This window comes from Saimiri boliviensis, chromosome 13, assembly GCF_048565385.1.
Source record: "Saimiri boliviensis isolate mSaiBol1 chromosome 13, mSaiBol1.pri, whole genome shotgun sequence".
Classification (NCBI taxonomy): Eukaryota; Metazoa; Chordata; class Mammalia; order Primates; family Cebidae; genus Saimiri; species Saimiri boliviensis.
Genome location: NC_133461.1, coordinates 27,899,237 through 27,916,699, shown reverse-complemented (window position 1 = coordinate 27,916,699; position 17,463 = coordinate 27,899,237). Strand labels below are relative to the sequence as shown.

The 17,463-nt window shown below is 49.8% G+C and overlaps 1 protein-coding gene and 1 long non-coding RNA gene across 4 annotated transcripts in view; one reads left to right on the top strand and one right to left on the bottom strand.

The window, feature by feature from the left end:
* Positions 1-17,463, top strand: part of MAPK4 (mitogen-activated protein kinase 4) — a 169,856-nt gene that overhangs the window by 86,290 nt on the left and 66,103 nt on the right. The window lies entirely within an intron of this gene.
* Positions 1,213-9,079, bottom strand: LOC141580931 (uncharacterized). Its single transcript, XR_012513355.1, has 3 exons — positions 8,886-9,079; positions 8,717-8,798; positions 1,213-1,485 (listed from the first exon to the last, which is right to left on the bottom strand). It is a non-coding gene; the product is annotated as an uncharacterized LOC141580931 (long non-coding RNA).

The window sequence follows — 17,463 nt, the reverse complement described above, 5'->3', positions numbered from 1 at the left end:
TGTCTGGTTTAGAAGGTAAATGATAGCTATATGATAGCTATAGATGGCTGAAATGCCATCTTTTGTGTGGTATTTTTACTTTTCACACTGACTTCATAGCTGTTGCTTTTAACTCTTACAAAAGCCCTGTGGGATAAAAATGGAAGGCATCGATTCCAGCTAACCGGTGAGGAAACTGAGGCTCAACATCACAGCATCTGTAAGTGGCAGAGGTCAGACTTGAGCCCAGTGTTGTCTTTTTTAAGCCAAAGGTTCTCAGCTGTACTGCCCCTGGAGTCACCTCCCCTCAGAGATTCCCCTTCCCCTCTCCAGCCACGGCTGTCGCTGAAGCTCTTCCTCCATGGGGCTTTGCCTTCTCCCATCAGTTGCCAGCAACTCCCATGGGCATCTTTACTTTTTTTAAATGAGGCACTGCAAGGGTCACTTACCCTTGGCTGTAAGTGGTGGTCAGAGTGACTTCATTCTACTCTGTCCCTGGGTACTCTGTACCCCAGAAGCACCCTGGAGCTGGCCATCCCGAGTGAGGGCTCCCACTGGGAGCATGGAATGGAGCAGAGCGGGGCCAAGCATAGACGAGATGGAACTGCAGGGGCTTGGGGACTGCAAGGACTTCCAGCAGGGCCTGCAGTGATCTCTGTCCCCAGGGCTCCAGCGGTCCCAACCAGGAAGCATCTGTGTCCTCACAGGACAGATAATGATGACTACCCTTGCTCAAGCTTTCTCAGAGGGGAGCACATAGGTCATCCCCCTGCAGTCCCACTTCTCTCCTGAACCTCGTTTTTCTACCTGTGGCCTCCCGTGGCCCCGCAGGACCCATCCCTCTAGCCATCTCTCTGTTCCCCTAGCAACAGACTTCTCAATGTCGTGTATGGACCTTTGCCCACCTCCTGATTACCCTCTACTCACTCTTCCATTTAAATGTCACTTCTTCATGGAGCCTGCTGTTTCCCCCAAAGTCATCGTCTCCTTGCTACCTCCATCCTGGACTTTTCCATCAGATACTTATCACGGTTGTAATCATCTGCAGTCACAATTTTTGCCATTATTTGCATCACACCTGCCCCTCCGCCCCCAGACTGTTAGTTCCATGGGGCCCAAGACTGGATCCTCACTGCCTGGTACATGGTGATGCTCGATAAATATTACATGAAAGTATTAAATATTCAATAATGCTACATGCAAGTGCTTTGGACAGTGAAAGTTGCTCTGCAAATGTGTTTTCATCTCAACTTTATTGCTACCCATGGGGTTACCAAACAATAAAAGAACTGTCTATGGCAGCTGAGGCTTCCAGAAGAATCAGGCAAAATGATTCGTTAAGGAGAATTGATTGAAGATGGTCTGTAAGCTACACAATGTCATGTGATGTGACTGCTCCTGAGGGAGGGAGGCTGAGAAACGAGCCTGAGGATGTAACTGGCGCTCGGTTTGGGTGAACAACCTGGATCCAGCATCTTGAGCTTGTCCCTGTGATGATCGGAAAGGCTGGAGAAGAAGAAAAGGAAATGAACACCCGAGGGAGTGGCGTGCCATTGCTGCCCAGGCTTTGTTTTAAGCTGGTCGTCCTACTGTGTGGTTTGAAGCCTTGCCTGTGTGGGATGCCTGAGAGAGTGCGTGCCGTTACCAGGATTCCACCTTCAGCCCACTCCCGTCTCTGTTCCCAGCTTCTTTGGGTGCAACTGAACTCTCTCACCCCTACTGAGTTTACTCCTCTTTCCACACTTCGCCCAGCTCCTCCCTAACCTCCTCACCCTCCACCCTTTGCCTCATCTCCTGCCTGCTGCGCCGTTGTATTCTGTGAGCCCCACCTGGTGTGCAGTGTTCAACCATTCATTCCACTGTTCCTCCTGTCCTCTTAGAACCCTGCTGGCATCCTAGAGAGTTGACCATGGTTCCCCCAGGAAGTCACACCCTCCAGGGAAGGGCACCTTTACGACTCACTTCCCCCAAACACCTCTTCCAAACACTTGCTGCTTTCAAGTCCCTAGACCCGTTACTGCCCCTGCATCATCTTTTATTCATCAACTTTTTATTGAGCATCTACCACATGCCAGGAACCACACATGGTTGGGGGTATAAGGGTAAATCTAGAAAGCACACTTTTGCTCTTGAGATTCCCAGTATGGTGGAAAGAAAGACCCAGAGAGAGAGAGAGACAGAGAGAAGCACTCCGAGCTTGTGCATTGTGCTCTGAACTGGGAGGATGTTAACTGTGAAGGCATGAGGGTGACATTTCAGCACAGCATGAGCAGGGTTGCTCCAAGCAAGCAGAGAGGGCAGGGTCACAAACTGGTGGCCCTGCATGTGTGGAGAATGTGGTGAGTCAGGGAAGATCACCCCATGCTGTGTGGCTGTGGTGTGGGAGGCAGCCTCTGGAGAGTGGGGAAGACGGGGGCAGGCATGGCCGTGGGGGCTGTGTAAGGAGTTTGCACGTGAAAAACTTGTGGGGCAGTGGAGAGCTCTTCAAGAAACCTTCTCCGCAGAATGAAATGAACAGATGTGTTTAAGAATCACTGAGGCAAGGAGGAGGGCCTGCGGGGGATGCAGGAGGGAGGCAGAGAGCACTGCAGGGCTTCTCCTGAACACATCCATGGAGGGATGCCACAGCCTTCGGTGCTCTCTGCTGCAGGAAAGCAAAAGTGAATTGTTCTCACACCCAGCTCCTGCAGGGGGCAAAAGCTAGAGGTGGCATGATGTGGATCTAGGTATTTAGAGATGTTCTGGGCCTGTGGACGGAAGGGGACAGGCTGTAGTATCTCCCCGACAAGACTTCACCTCCCGGCTTGACTATGACCTTAACCCTGCTCACAACCCTCACACACTTGCCCTGGGAGGTGGCCTCATGGGGGAAGGTCAGCAAGACTGTCCCAGGCCTTACTCCCAGCCACCTTTGCTGACAACTCAAAGGAAGGCAAAGGGAGCCGTACGTCCTTGGAGCCTGGGTGAGGGTAGAGTTGAAGCTGGGATTCCACGCCTCTCTGTATTCATGTCAAAGAAAGGACAGAGTTATCCATAGGGTGGAAAGGATCACTCTCAGAGTCACTGATTTGTTTTGCTTTTTCTTTTATGTCAGAGAAGCACTTGCCTTATATAAAACTAAACCTAGGGACGGGGTAGGCCCTGAGTGCCAATCTTCCACCTCAGCCCCGGTGATCTGACCCCCCAGGAGTCCCCGGCTCAGTCCCATGGGGGACCCCCATTGGGTTGCTCTTCAGGCTTTCTGGGGCTAGGCCTCTTGAGGTGTCCTCAGACCCTCTGTCTGCCCACACTCGGGATCCTAATTTGCAATTCAGGTGGTGGAAATTGATTCAGAACAAAAAACAATTGACATCACTCCTTGAAAAAAGAAAATGATTTTGTCATTGGCTGTATAATAAAGCCTAGTTCTAAAAGCAATCTGCTTCCCACCCAGAAGGTTTGCACTGGAAAGGTGAGGGTTCTGTCCCCCACTGCCATGCCGGGTGACAGCAGCCTCACCTGGCTTCCTCCAGGTGGGAAGTGACCAGCACGGGAGAGACAGCTCCTCCTGCCTATGCTGACCTGATCCAGCCCCTCCTTCTCCTGTCCAGCCTTTACCTCTTCAGGTGTGTTTCTTAAGGAAGCTCTGTGCATGATGCATGTAAGCTGACTACCTTAAGTACTTTTCTAAGCCCCAACTTGCCCTGGCCCATGGCATTGGGTTAAAGGCAATATTATCAAGTACTCTTCCTCCCAATGGGTAGCTTGGAAGTAGGACTATACTTAAGCCAGGGAGGTGGCTGAGACCTTCCCCAGGCAGCCCCCTCCCCAAACCCATTGACTTCCTCTTGTTCCCAGCACAAAAGGACCCCAGGAAGACAGAGCCTGGTTTCTGCTGATTCTTGAGAACTCATAAAACCCTGAGGTTCATTTATCTGGAGTGTGTAGAAGCAAAGGAATGCTTTAGTGCGTCAGCATCCAGCCTGCTGCAGGCCAAACGTCCAAGTGCATTGGCTGGGGCGCCAGCCCTGATCTGGGTTCCCAGTGAAGTAACTGCACTGTGCAGGTTAAATCCGGTTCCTCCAGACTCCCAGTACCTGGGAGAACCGTGGGGTTCTTGGCTGCCGGCAGGATTGCATTTGTCAGCTAATGTGCAGCTGCTGTTGTCAAGGTTGCAGCATTTTCTGCACTGAGGACTATATCAAATGTGTATATCCAAGGCTCCCAGGCAGTGAGAATAATCTGTCTGTGTGTCCCGAGTGTTAATGACGGCCAAGCAACTCAGAAAGAAGGCGGGCAGCTGCCTCTGGGGCTGGAAGTAAGGTCCCGCCATGTTCCTCACTCTTGACCTCTTTCTACCCATTGCCCCCTTCCGCTACCCCCTCCCTTTCTCTCTCTTTTCCTCTCCCTAGCTCCTCCACCAGCTCTGCTCCCCCAGCCTGGACCCGCACCCTGGCTCGTATCATGGGATCCTGAATGTCTTATTTCCCACTGATGCATGTAGGCATGAGACCATCCACATTCCCGTGATTAATTCACTGTTTTGATTATACCTAAACAGAAGTATCTTTTGTACCTGGCCTTAAGGGTTCTTGGCTCTCCAATCTCACAGTAGAATGAATCGATGCTCTCCCCACCTAGCAAGCACTGGCTGGGCCCCAGTGGAGGCCAGGTGCTGTACTAGCACAACAGGGCTAATTTCCAGTCCCCTCCTGCCATCACTCCCTGAGGGCAGCCTGGCTCCAGCTCTGGTCTAGTGAAGGGAGAGGATTCTGGTTTGGAATGCTGGTAGCCGCTGCCTTATGGACCACATGTGACTCTTTGTTTCCTCATAGAAAGTTCTGACTTAATTATTTGAGGAAGAGGAGCTGGTCCTTTGCAGTTGGCCAGTCCTGGCCATACATGAGCCTTTCCTGGCTGGGTCAGGTTCCCCTTCCTCACCTGATAGCGGACACCCCGTAAGATCAGCCTGAAGCCCAAGAAATGCCAAAATGGAACGGGCCTGCTCCAAAAACAGGAGTGACCTTGGAAGGGTCCTTTCCCTTTTCTGCACTTCATTGCCTGTGTTCCTGCTCTTAATTTATGTGAACTGACTAATGCCTGAAGGCTGGATGGTCACCTTTTTCACCATGAAGTCAAACCAGCAAGGAACGCAGGTGCTTCTTGGGAAGCCATGTCCTCATCGAGGCTCCTGTTCTTTACCTCGCCTGTCTGAGAGCTCAGAGTAGGTTCTCCACTGCCCATCTCCCTGGTTCCATGAGCTCCACTGCTTTCTTGTCTACTCCCCTCCCAGGCTGTGGAGCTTCATGCCTTGCCATCTTCTCCCTCCAGGGAGCTCTTCACCTGGAAGCTGACCACTTCTCTCCCTCCCTCACCGCGTGCACTGGGGTCCGATGGCCTCCCACGGGCCCTGACCATCACGGCTGTGAGGCTTGTGGGTATGTGGAATGCGTTACAGGCCTGCAGGGGATTCTTTGTTCCTGGGAGACCAAAGCGCTCCCTGGTGTCTCTCCGGCTAGAGCAGGGAGCAAAGTGCAAAAACAAGTGTACAGCGCCACATTTCCTCTCCAGCGCTCACATCCCTGCCATGTGATCTCTGTGGCATGTGGGTCTGACTCTCAGGGTTTTATAACCTTTCCATGAAGGAGGCACTCACAGAGGAGGGCCGAAGGGAGGGCAGCGAACACATGCGGCAGAGTCTGAAAGTCAGAACCCAGCGAATGGTGTCTCTCTAATGGACTTGGTTAGCCAGGTGGCAGTTCACTGTAGATTCATTCCTCAGTACCCCACACCCCAGGCTGGATGTCTCTGCATGTGCCGAAAGAAAAGAGAGGGATAATGTAGCCTGATCCCCCCCAGTCTCCATTCCCAACTCTCACAGAAAAGAAACTCAACCGCCTGTTCTCACTCATAGGCGGGTGTTGAACAATGAGAACACATGGACACAGGGAGGGGAGCATCATACACTGGGGTCTGTTGGGGGGAAATAGGGGAGGGACAGTGCGGGGTGGGGAGTTGGGAAGAGATAGCATGGGGAGAAATGCCAGATGTAGGTGAAGGGGAGGAAGGCAGCAAACCACACTGCCATGTGTGTACCTATGCAGCAATCTTGCATGTTCTTCACATGTACCCCAAAACCTAAAATGCAATTTAAAAAAAAGAAACTCAAAATGCATGTGCGGTGGTTTCAGCTCTTCTATGTGAAGGCCACCCCACTATTGGAGGCATGCTGAGACTTGCCCAAGGCATGAAAAGGACTCACACTTCCAGCCCCGACAGCCCACTTAATGTCAGGATGGGTGCTGTTCATTTTGGTGTAACTGGGTTGTGGTCATGACTGTACTTACTCAGTATTGCCAGCCCGTTTGTTCTTCTCCCATGAGTAATGGGCAATGTGGTTATTCCTACCTCACAGAGAGGAGACTCCTTGCTGCAGTGCTCATAGGCAGCAGCAGGACCAGAATCCAGGCCTCCTGGCTTTCCTGGACTGTGATAGCCCTGTATGGTCTGGGGATTGTTGACCTGAGCTGTCAAAATGTGATTTCTGTCACTGGAAAACAGGGAGATGCAATCTCTGGGAGAGGAATTGCTTTTTTTTTTTCTGCTTTAGGAATGATTTCTTGTTGCCTCTGAGCATAACCCCTGCAAATGATTAGCCTCCCCGGGAATAGTAGGAGGTAGCCATGCACGTGCGTCAGCTGGATAAGGAGCCGGCACGCCTGGGCGAGAGGCAGGCTGGGCTGGGTGGAAGGAAGTCAAGAACTGTGAAATGTGAAGGGACTGAATCCAGGATTTAAATCAGATAAGACTTGTGAAATTCTCATGTCTGGTTGGTACCCCTCAAGGGGTAGAAAGAAGTGAGTATTACAAATTTGAATTTGTAAATGACGATGTGGAATATGGAGCTTCTGAGAATGCATTTGCACTGCTCAGATGTTATTGATGCAATAGGTTAGGAATTAGGTGCTGAGAATAGAGGATGCACATGATGAAGCCCTTGCCCTCCCTGCACTTCCAGTCAAACACCAAACACAGCAGTTAAAACTGAAACAGAGAAAAGTGACATAAAAGTTCTGAGAGGGGGACACAGCCTGAACAGATAAGCTTGTCTGGAAAGGGAAAGGAAACATCAGGGAAGGCTTCCCGAAGGAAGGCACATTTAAACTTAGACCTAAAGGATGAATAAGAATGAGTGGCTCGGTGTGGATTACACCTGTAATCCCAGCACTTTGGGAGGTTGAGGCAGGAAGATTGCTTGAGCCCAGGAGTTCTAGACCAGCCTGGGTAACATGGTAAAACCCTATGTCTACAAAAGTTTAAAAAAAGAAAAACCCAGCTGGACATGGTGGCTTGTACCTGTAGTCCTGACTACTCGGGAGACTAAGGCAGGAGAATCTCTTAAGCCCAGGAGTTTGAGGCTGCAGTGAGCTATGACTCACTGCACACCAGCCTGGGTGACAGAGCGAGACCCTAGTCTCAAAAAGAAAAAAAAAGAAAGAACCAGATGAAGAGAAGGGGGGCAGTTTCCCTAACAAAAAGAACAGGTTTTCCTGACAAAAGGAACAGCAAGTGTGAAGGCCCAGAGGCAAGGGAAACAGGACATTATCTATGGGCTGAACCGAGATCTTTTATGGCCCGTGAGTAGAGTTCAGGGAGATGAGATCAGAGGCTAGAGACAGTGAGAAGACCTCTGATGAGTTAACGAAGCAAGGTCAATCCTTCCCCAAGGAACTGGGAAAAATGGAAAAATGGAAGCAAGAACTCAAGGATGCTCAAGAGTGCTCCGTAACAGGAAACCCCGTGGGAGATGACAGAGGTCGCTGGTGTTGGAACCAAACCTGGATTAGAACCCAGACTCTGCCTTGTAGTGTGTGACCTTGAGAAAGTCATTTCGACTCTGCAAAATGGAAGGGGAGGAGAACGGGCACCTGCAGAGTACCTACTGTGTACCACGCACTGTGCTGAGTTGATTAATCTACTAAGAAGAGTTACACCTACCTCACAGTGTAACTAATGAAACTTCAATTTAAATGTTGTCGAATGTGTATGACTATCCCTAGCACCTAGGAGGCTCTCAATATATGCCAGCTGAGTTGTACTGTGTGCCTGGGGAACAAGGCAGAGCTTGGTGCCAGAGACAAAGAAAGAGCCCGGTTAGCAATGGGAGCATGAGGTCAGAGTCAAGGCCACCTATGCAGACAGGCTTTGCCCAAGTAAGTGCCAGCTCTGGGTACTTGGCAGAGGCTCTCGGGAGAGCTGTTTTAGAAGGACTTTTGGATTCTCCTGGCTGATCGGGAGAGAGTCATGACTGATTATCAATGTCTGCCATAGGCACACCATGGAGTAATAATAGTATATGCAGCACACATTTGCCATTTCTGGTCTGAAGCAAGAGGATACAGATGTGTGTAGCTACAAGCCAAAGATGTTTGAGCATTCCTGCCATGGGCTAACCCTGCAGGTAGAAAGTAAGTGGTCCCATGAATGGGCCCCCAGATTTGGCAAGAAAGCACAGGTCTGAACACTGAGCTGCCATGGGACTTTTTGCATTCCCATGATGGCTTATTAAATGTGGGCTCACAGAGGTATCTCCCAAAGCAGGGAAGGCACAGTGGCCTGCAGGCACTGTTCAATAAGTACTGAGGTAAGTGTGGGAGAATTAAAGGCACAGCCTCTGCCTCTGAGAAGCTCAGACTGGCTGGGATCACTTCCCCTCAGAACACAGCCCAAACAAAGCCAGCCCCAAATAGGGCCTCACCTTATTTAGCCACTGAAGTCATAATTGCACTGATTTAGATTTTGAAAGAGGCCACCATCTTCTGCTAGCTTGGATCTCCTTCCTTAAAAACGAGAACAAGAAGTTTCTTCTTGAATCTGCAAAGGTTAAATGTTGTAGGAGTCATTTAAAATCAGAAGGATTTACACACCTGCGTGCACACGCTCCCTTGCACACTTGTGGACGAGAAGCGGGACTCTCAGCCTCCATCCTGGGCCGGAGAGTCTGCAGCTGGCACTGTGCCTGCAGCCACCAGCACCCACACTTCCCACACAGGGACCCAGATGCTCCCCTTCCCCAGCTTTGCTGATGTGGAGCTGGAGTTCCGATGAGGCAGCCGGAATTTCTCTCCGTGCTATTTTAGTATCACTGAGAGGCATGGGAAGGCTTTGTTCTCCCTGGCTGGTTACGTAATTTTCAAAAGGAAAAACAGCAAAGCCCAAATGCTCCTCGAGTTTGCTCTTTGGGGAAGAGGGAACGCCCCACCCAGCATCTGATGTTCCTTCTGTAAATTTCTCCCTCAATTCTTTCCTCTAACTACCCCACCTCAGAGAGATGAAGACAACAGGGTCCCCTCCTGTGTCTTTCTCAGCAGTGTCCCCACAGGTGTGTTCTTTAAAAAACTGTGTAAGAGAAACACGATCCAGGGTGGGTGGCACCACTGCCTCCCAGGGACGTTAAGATGTGTGCAGTCACCCCAGGCTCACGCGACCCAGGGGGAGAAGGCTCACCTGGGGCCCGTCCTGGGCAGCAGAGCCTGTCAGTGGCTCCTCTGCTTGAAACCTGTTTATTTGAGACTAAGCTGGGCTTTGGCTCCGGTCGGTTGGTGTCCTGCTGGCTGGTGTGTGTGAAGGGTCATCCCAGGTCCTGGGCTGGGAGTGGTGCTGGGCATGAGAGAGGCCCTGGCATAGGGGATGCAGCCCGAGATTGGCATCACGGGCAGCACCATTAGGAGCAGCCATCTGCCCATGCATCAGGGTTTCTGCAAAGGAAAACGAGTTGCCGAGCATGCACAGGTCACTTCACGTGAACCACTGCAGCCTGCACACCTCCAGGGTGGAGGGAGCAGCACTTAATTTCAAAAGCAGGAAGGCCAGGAAAAGTTGTTTCTCCTGATTCCTGGGGGTCCCTCTGCCCTCGCTGATAGTGAGACCTGGCTGAGTCTCAATGGTAAAGATCAGTGACTACGCAGCAGTTCCTTCTTCGGTGAGGAAATGCCTCTGGTCCTCGTGCTTTTGGGGACCTGTGCGGCCTCCCCCCTTGAACTCCTGCCTTCAGCCCCTGCTCGCTCTAAAGGGATTTAAAAAGCTTTCTTTTCTGGGCCTCAGGGATGCTTTTTAAATTTATCTTTCCATGTGGGTTGTACTTTGTCATGACCAAAATCTTACTGCAAACACGGAGCCATTGCTGTGTCCACTGATATTTATTTATTGAATCCCTCTCTGAGTGCCAGACACCGCCCTGGACTCTGGGTTACATCAGTGAAAACAGAAAGATAAGGTTCCCCTCCTCTCCACAGTTCTATCTGGCTCTGGAATCAAATGAGATCCATGCCAGGTGAGACCCAGGACCCCAGACCCAAGGGGACTTTCCAAGGCTGCTTCTCCATTTTAGAAAGTCAAGAAATGCAGATCTCCAGGCGCTTCCTCTCCGTTACTTAGCTATTGCTGTGTAACAAATGTCCCAACATTTATTGGCTTAAAAACAGCATTAATTACCACGCAGCTCCTGAGAGTCAGGAAACTGGGCACAGCTTAGTTGGGTGCCTCTGACTCGAGGTGTCTCCTGAGGTGTCAGTCAAGTTGTTGGTGGGGCTGTAGTTCACTCAGGGCTCAACTCGGGGAAGGGCTGCCTCCAAGCTCATGCACGCAGTGGCCAGCAGATCCATTTCTGAGAACTCCCAGGAGTCTCCCAACAGGGCTGCCTCGGGAAGGAGCAGCAGCTTCCCCAAGAGCGAACAGGAGAGAGTGGTTACCTGAGATGTAAGCTACAGGCTCTTTATAACCTGGTCTCCAAAGTGGCATCCCATTCCTGCTACCAAATTCTATTCCACTTAAGGGAATTCCAGCACCCACTTAAGGGGAGGGGGTGGCCCAGGGCCTGAAAACCAGGATCACTGGGCCATCTGGGAAGCTGCCTTCCACATCCTCCAGGACCCTCTCTGATCAGACTCACCCCACTTCCTGCTGCACTTACAGTAGCGATCACACAGTCCCTGAATGTTCCTGCATTGTTTCCATAATTATTGCTGTGGTTCCACTCCCCCAATATGAATATAAGCTCCTTGAGGTCAGAAGCTATGTGTTCTACATCTCTTTACTTTGCATTTAGACCAACCATGTGCCTGACCCAGGGACTAGGGAACGCTTCATCTCTCTGAGGTGGGGTGGTTAGAGGAGAGAATTGAGGGAGATATTTACAGAAGGAACATCAGATGCTGGGTGGGGAGTTCCCTCCTTCCCAAAGGGCAAGTTACTGTCGTTAGATCATCTCAGCCCCTCAAGTGAAAAAATAATGTAAAGGTCCAAAGCAAAAATGTCTTCAACAGCAGTAGGGCTTCACAGTCTCTCTTGGCAAGAAAGCTGGAGGTGGGTAGTTGCAGGCGTGGCTCAGCTCCTCAGCGATGCCAGCAAGGTCCCATGCTCCTCCGCCACCTACCCACGTGGCCTCAAGGCAGCTGCTGCAGCACCAACACCACTTCCTCTACAACCACATCTGCAAATAGGAAGTAGGGTTTCTTCTTGCTTAAGAAGGAAACCTTTTCCCTTAGGACCCCCTCAGCAGACTTTCCCTTAAGGCTTGTTGTCCAGGACAGGATCATATGACCACCCGAAAGCAATCACTGCCAAGAGGGAATTGTATTACCACAGTTGGTTTAGATTCATGGTCCTCAACAGAGGTGGGTTTGGGAGATGACATCGCCTCCTGGGACTCTGGGAAATGTGAGTCTGACCCAGGGACTAGGGAGCACTATTGGCATTTAGTGGGTTAGGACCAGAGTTGTTCAACTTCCAGCAATCGTATGTGGTACAGTCCCACAAAACATGGAGAGAACCGCACTGCAGAAGCCGAGCCCGGAGTCATCGTGTAGTCACCTGAGTGAGCTTGGAAGCAGATCTTCCCCCCATTCGAGCCTTGAGATGACTGCAGCCCTGGCCAACAGCTTGACCTTGAGTCAGAGGCACCCCGCTCAATGCCAACACCAACCCTGTTGAAAACTGCTGATTTAGACAAGTAATCTTCAACCAGAGGTGATTTTCTGCCTCCCCCACAGGTGATTTGTTGGTCAGTGTCTGGAGACACTTTCAGTTGTCACAACTTGGGGATGTGGCTGGCATTTAGGAGGCCAAGGCCAGGGATGCTGCTAAACACGCAAGTGTGCACAGGACAGTCCCATGGCTAAGGATTATGTGGCTCAAGTGCTGATGGTGCTGAGGCTGAGAAACCCTGGTGTAGACCCACTATGAGTCATTCCTGGGTTGCGCTCAGCCGTCTGATGGCTGAAGCAGACCTGGTTTGTTCGTAAGGAGGAAGCAGAGATGTTTCCTGTGTAGGTGGCCACTGTCGGTGTTGGCTACAGGTTGTGCTACTCAGGATGCCTGTGAGACAGCCAGCTCATCCCAAGGATGACCAGTCCCAGTGCCGTGGGTTCCAGCTTGGCTGAGGTTCACAGTTAGAGGTCAAGAACGTGGTGGAAAGTGGGGGTGTAGTTGCTTAAACTCAAGATTTTTCTTACTCTACTTTAAACATTATTTCAACGTTCTATGCCTCACTTTCTCTTTTCATAGAATGGGCTTACTGTGGCCTCTATACTGGGTTGAACACAGCCTGAAAAGGTGGCTACCTCTTGCTTTGAGACAAACACCAAGGTGTGCCTACCCCACATTTTTCCCTCACTGGGCCCGAAAACTCACACTGAGCCTAGATGGTTTGTGGTAAGAGTCACTCACTGGGGCTGAGATATTATGGTGATTAGAGCATGAGCTTTGGCTGCAGACCCACCTGAGTTGACATCCCAGATTCTTCACCTGCCAGAGGATGACTCCGGGCAAATCACTTCCCTCTCGGAGCTCCATGGAGAATGCTATCAACCTCACAGGTGGTCGTGAGACCCAACGGAAATAATCAGGTGACGCCTTTGACCTGCGATAAACCCTCAGTACATGCAGTTTCGCCACCTTCATCACGTCCCCTTTGCCATCTCTCCAGAAGGCTTCTGTTAAAATGCAAGTGCGGTTGAGGGGTGAGGCACATCAGCCGTCCCATAGAATTGCAGAACTAGAAGGGACCTTGAGGCCAGATTAGGTAGCATTTGGAAAGCTGAGAGCTGGGCTCTGGGGGCATCAAATTTGCAGATGAACTGAACTAAGCCTCACCTTGAGGGTAGCTCCCTAGGAGGGCAGGGTGAGATGGTGTCACCATGAGTGGCAACATGAAGACTGAGTCCAAGAGGAAGGAGACAGGACAGTGCAGGAGGAGCCAGAAAGGGGCCCGGGTGGAAATGAACTGGAGGATGTTCCCGTGGAGTCTAGAACAGAGGTCCACGAGCTGCAGCCCACAGCCCTAATCTGGCCCAGCACGTATTTTTGTAAATACAGTTTTACTGAAATGCAGCCATGCTCATTTGTTCGGGTATTGTCTGTGGCTGCTTTTGTGCTACAAAGGCAGATTCAAGTTGTGTTGAGTGGTTTCAACAGAGGCTGTATGTCCTACAAACATGAAAATATTCATTTTCCGGCTCCTTATAGACAAAGTTTGCCATTCCCTGGTCTAGAGAACTTCATTCATATGGACTACAGTGACTCACTAGGGTCACAAGCCTTGGAGTCAGACTGACTATGATATGAATGGTGATACCTACAACTGTGCAGTGCATAGCCTGCTCAGCTGGGAATGTCGCCTCCATGGCGGAAGGGCTTCCTCTAAGTTTCAGAGTGTTCAGGAGAGGGAAGAAAGCAGCGTCTGTGAAATGTCAGCCCCTTGCTGGGGAGCTGGTTCCTGTGGAAAGTCGACAGCACGAGGTTTGGGAGGATCTGAGCAGACGGGGAGGTGAGGCTAAATTTAGACTTTCCAAAGCTGATTTATAAACCAGAGCCCCAGGAATCCCAGAAAGGGACAGTTGGCACACACCGTCTCATCTCTGGTTTGCCTCCGCTTATTAAAAGGCTGGATGAGTGAGAGAACAGTTAATTAGCCTCAAATACGCTGTTGCCCGGGTTAGTGAGAAAACAGTTACACGCTGAAACTCCATTGTTCAGAGTCCTGAGGGTAGAAATTTGTATTCCTGTGTTTTATTACGATGCCTTGGCTGCCCTTGCAAGAGTTCCTGCATTCCTCTTGCTGGGTGTCATTCAAGCACGACTGAACCCGTGACCTTTCTGTCTCAGACAGTGAATGCCACCTCCCTGGGTTTGAAATCACACCTGTGATGTGGAGCAGCTCTGAACCACCACGTTTGAATTGAGAATGCTTGGGCTTTGCCCTGAGAAGCTGCATCACACCAAGAGCTGCCATAACCACCCCCCACCCAGGTGGATACTTCCAGATGCCAGTCTGCTCCTCCCCAGGGCTGATGGGCCCACCCCTCTCAGCATATCATACAAGAAATGCACCACTAACTTGAAATGTCTTCGATAGTGGATGCCTTGTAATCAGTCCTCCTAGGGAGGAAGGCAAAGGATTTACAATACAAATTACAGAGGAATTGGGGGGGGGGCGGGGAACAGAAAATGAAGAGGCTTCAGAAGAGAGGTGTAACGATAAACTCAAATGGGAACAGAGAAATGGTCAGACAAGAGGCTGCCTGATTAGAGCACTGAAATTCTAAGAGGCAGCATCTACGCAGAAGATGTTACTAAGAGGATGGAAGTTCAGAAATTAAAATTAGTTAATCTGAGTGGTTAGGGCTTATTGTGAGATGCTCTCTATGAACAAGTTGCATGGCAAGTATCACAAAGGACAGTGACCCCCACAGGAAACATGGGTATCACCACTTTGTAGACATAATGAATGGTACTCAGCTCCTTCCAGTCCATGGATATTTCCTGTGCTCTACTTTGTTCCCTGTAAGCTACTTGTGAAGCTTACAGTCTAGTTGGAGGATGGCTATATATCAAAAGTTAAAGAACAGCCCAGGCTAATATATGGTAAATGCCAAACACAGCATACACACGAATGCCACAGGACTTTAGAAAAGGGAGACATGGCATTGAGAACCAGGATGGACACCTTAGGGAAAACAGTGAGACTTTGGATTCTGAATGGTAGGATGTCAACAAATGAGGGTGGTGGGGAAGCAGGAGAATATTTCAGGAACTGGGAAGGCACAAGCAAAGAAACCAGGCAGGAATTAAAAGAGTATATTTAGTGGCCCACAAGAAAGGCGGAGTGGCTGGAATCGAGGCTCGCCACGTTGAGATGGTACCTGACTCCTAAAGCTGACAGCATGTTGGGAAAACCACTGAAAACCAGAATGACACTCAGAGGAGACAGCCCTCCCATGCCTGAGAGGGAAAGAGTTTGAAAAATAAAGCACCTCTTAATTATTCCCAGATTATCTGCATTGCAGCTGATCTCAAGCAAATCCTGCATTCAGCTTGCTTATGATGTCATCCCCTCTCTGCTTAGGTGCTCATTTCTCTCTCTGTTTATAACCCAGGAGGAGCTGGAAAGGGAAGAAGGCTTAAGCAGATCTCTTCATAAGTACACACACACACACACACACACACACACACACACACACACACACACACACGCAGCTACTTCTCTTTGCTGTTCCCTTGGGAGCCAGACCAGGCTTGTGGAGAGAAAGTGAGAGAAGCTTTAGTGTAGATGCCATTATGTGACTTGGGCAACAGGATTCAAGGAGGCAGAGAAGGGAGAGCTGCAGTGGTTCTTCGAGTCCCCTGAGTTAGAAATCCAGATAGACTTCACCAGCACAGGCCATAGAATCTGGTTCACTGTCTCTCAGTGGCTAGGCATCCTCAAACAGAGTGAATGGTATTCATTTATCCATTCATCAGATGGATATTGACCCTCTCTATGCTGAAAGCACTAAGCTGGTGCTCTCTGAGCCTTGGGGTCGTCACCTGCAAAGTGAGAACTGGGATCAGAATCGATGTTTCTCAGGGGAAGTGCTGTTGGCATTTGGGCATGGAAGTGGGAATGCTCAGGAGAATGGTTAGCAAACCCAGCCCTGCCCATTAGGGACCAATACTGACTCCCAGTCAAATAAGGTGAGGGCAGTACCACTTCCAGATAAGGACTGTGGGGCTTGTTTGCTTAGATTGCTTCCCACTCTGAATTTCTGTAAGTCTGTGGTTGTTTTGTTCCTGGACCCAGTAAAAACATGCAGAATAGAATTACCAAAGATGTGACAAATTATCAGAATATTGAGTACATCTTACTCAAATGTAAGGGAATGTTTAACTAAATAGCAACAATAGGTAACATCTGCTAAGCAATTACTATGTTCTAGACCCTTGGTAATTTCTTTCATTAGAAGTCTTTACAGGGGATCTGATTGTTTACTATTTCAGATCGTCTGTGTCCCCTGATTTGCCCCCTTAATTCCAGAACATTGAGTTGACTATTGTTTTTGCTTCATTTATCATTTGCAGAGTTGTGCAGAGTTCAGATAGGAAAGTGTCTCTACAGGAGGCCCGGCGGTATGATGAGAATAAAGCAGCAGTCTGGCCAGATTTCTTTGTGTGTCTGTGGTCTTTATGAACTTAGAAAACCTGCCCTTCTCTTAGATGCTATGATATTACCTTACTTCAAAGATCTGAATTTACATTTCTGGTTTTGCAGGGTTTTTTCCCCCTACTTAGCTCCTATACCTGTAATTTGAGTCAATAGCCACCAGAGGGCGGGGACAGTGGAGTTTAGATTTGACCCACTGCTTTGAACAGTGAGATCTCCGTCATCAAAAAGAATACAGCTCCCCATGCCAGTCTTGGTATAGCACTAGGAAGTCTGCACCCTGGTTTCTGGTCAAAGAGAATCCTTTTATTATGGGTGGGGGGTGGGCAATGTGATTTCCTTGTAATATTTGGTACATGAGCTTCTTCCACTTATGTGGAAAGCAAGAGATACAAATGTCATCAAATCTCAGTCCATGTGAAACTCTCTTAAAATGTTCAAAGGCGGGAGGCTGAGGCGGGCAGATCACGAGGTCAAGAGATCGAGACCATCCTGGCCAACATGGTGAAACTCCTTTTTTACTAAAAATACAAAAAAATTAGCTGGGCGTGGTAGCACACGCCTGTAGTCCCAGCTACTCGGGAGGCTGAGGCAGGAGAATTGCTTGAACCCAGGAGGCGGAGATTGCAGTGAGCCAAGGTCGCGCCACTGCACTCCAGCCTGGTGCCTGGTGACGGAGTGAGACTCTGTCTCAAATAAATAAATAAATAAATATTCAAAGGCATTTGTAAAAGAAGAAAAGGAACCCAAGTGCAAAAACAAGAGTATCCATCCTTTGTTTTCTGCCTGCAACTTGTTACTTTCTATACTCACTCTTCCTAGCTAGTGCTGGTGTATGTTTGGAAACCATAAAACAGATTAATTTTGCAAAGGTCAGATGGGATAATTCTCCCCCGTAATTTGCATGTGTTAACCTTGGGGGAGCCGGCACTGACATAAGAGGCAGGACATCTGATGGTCTTATCAAATCAATCCATCTTGTCTCTCTTCCAGGGGAGTGCAATGCACAGCAGGAGGGTGGCTGGGCA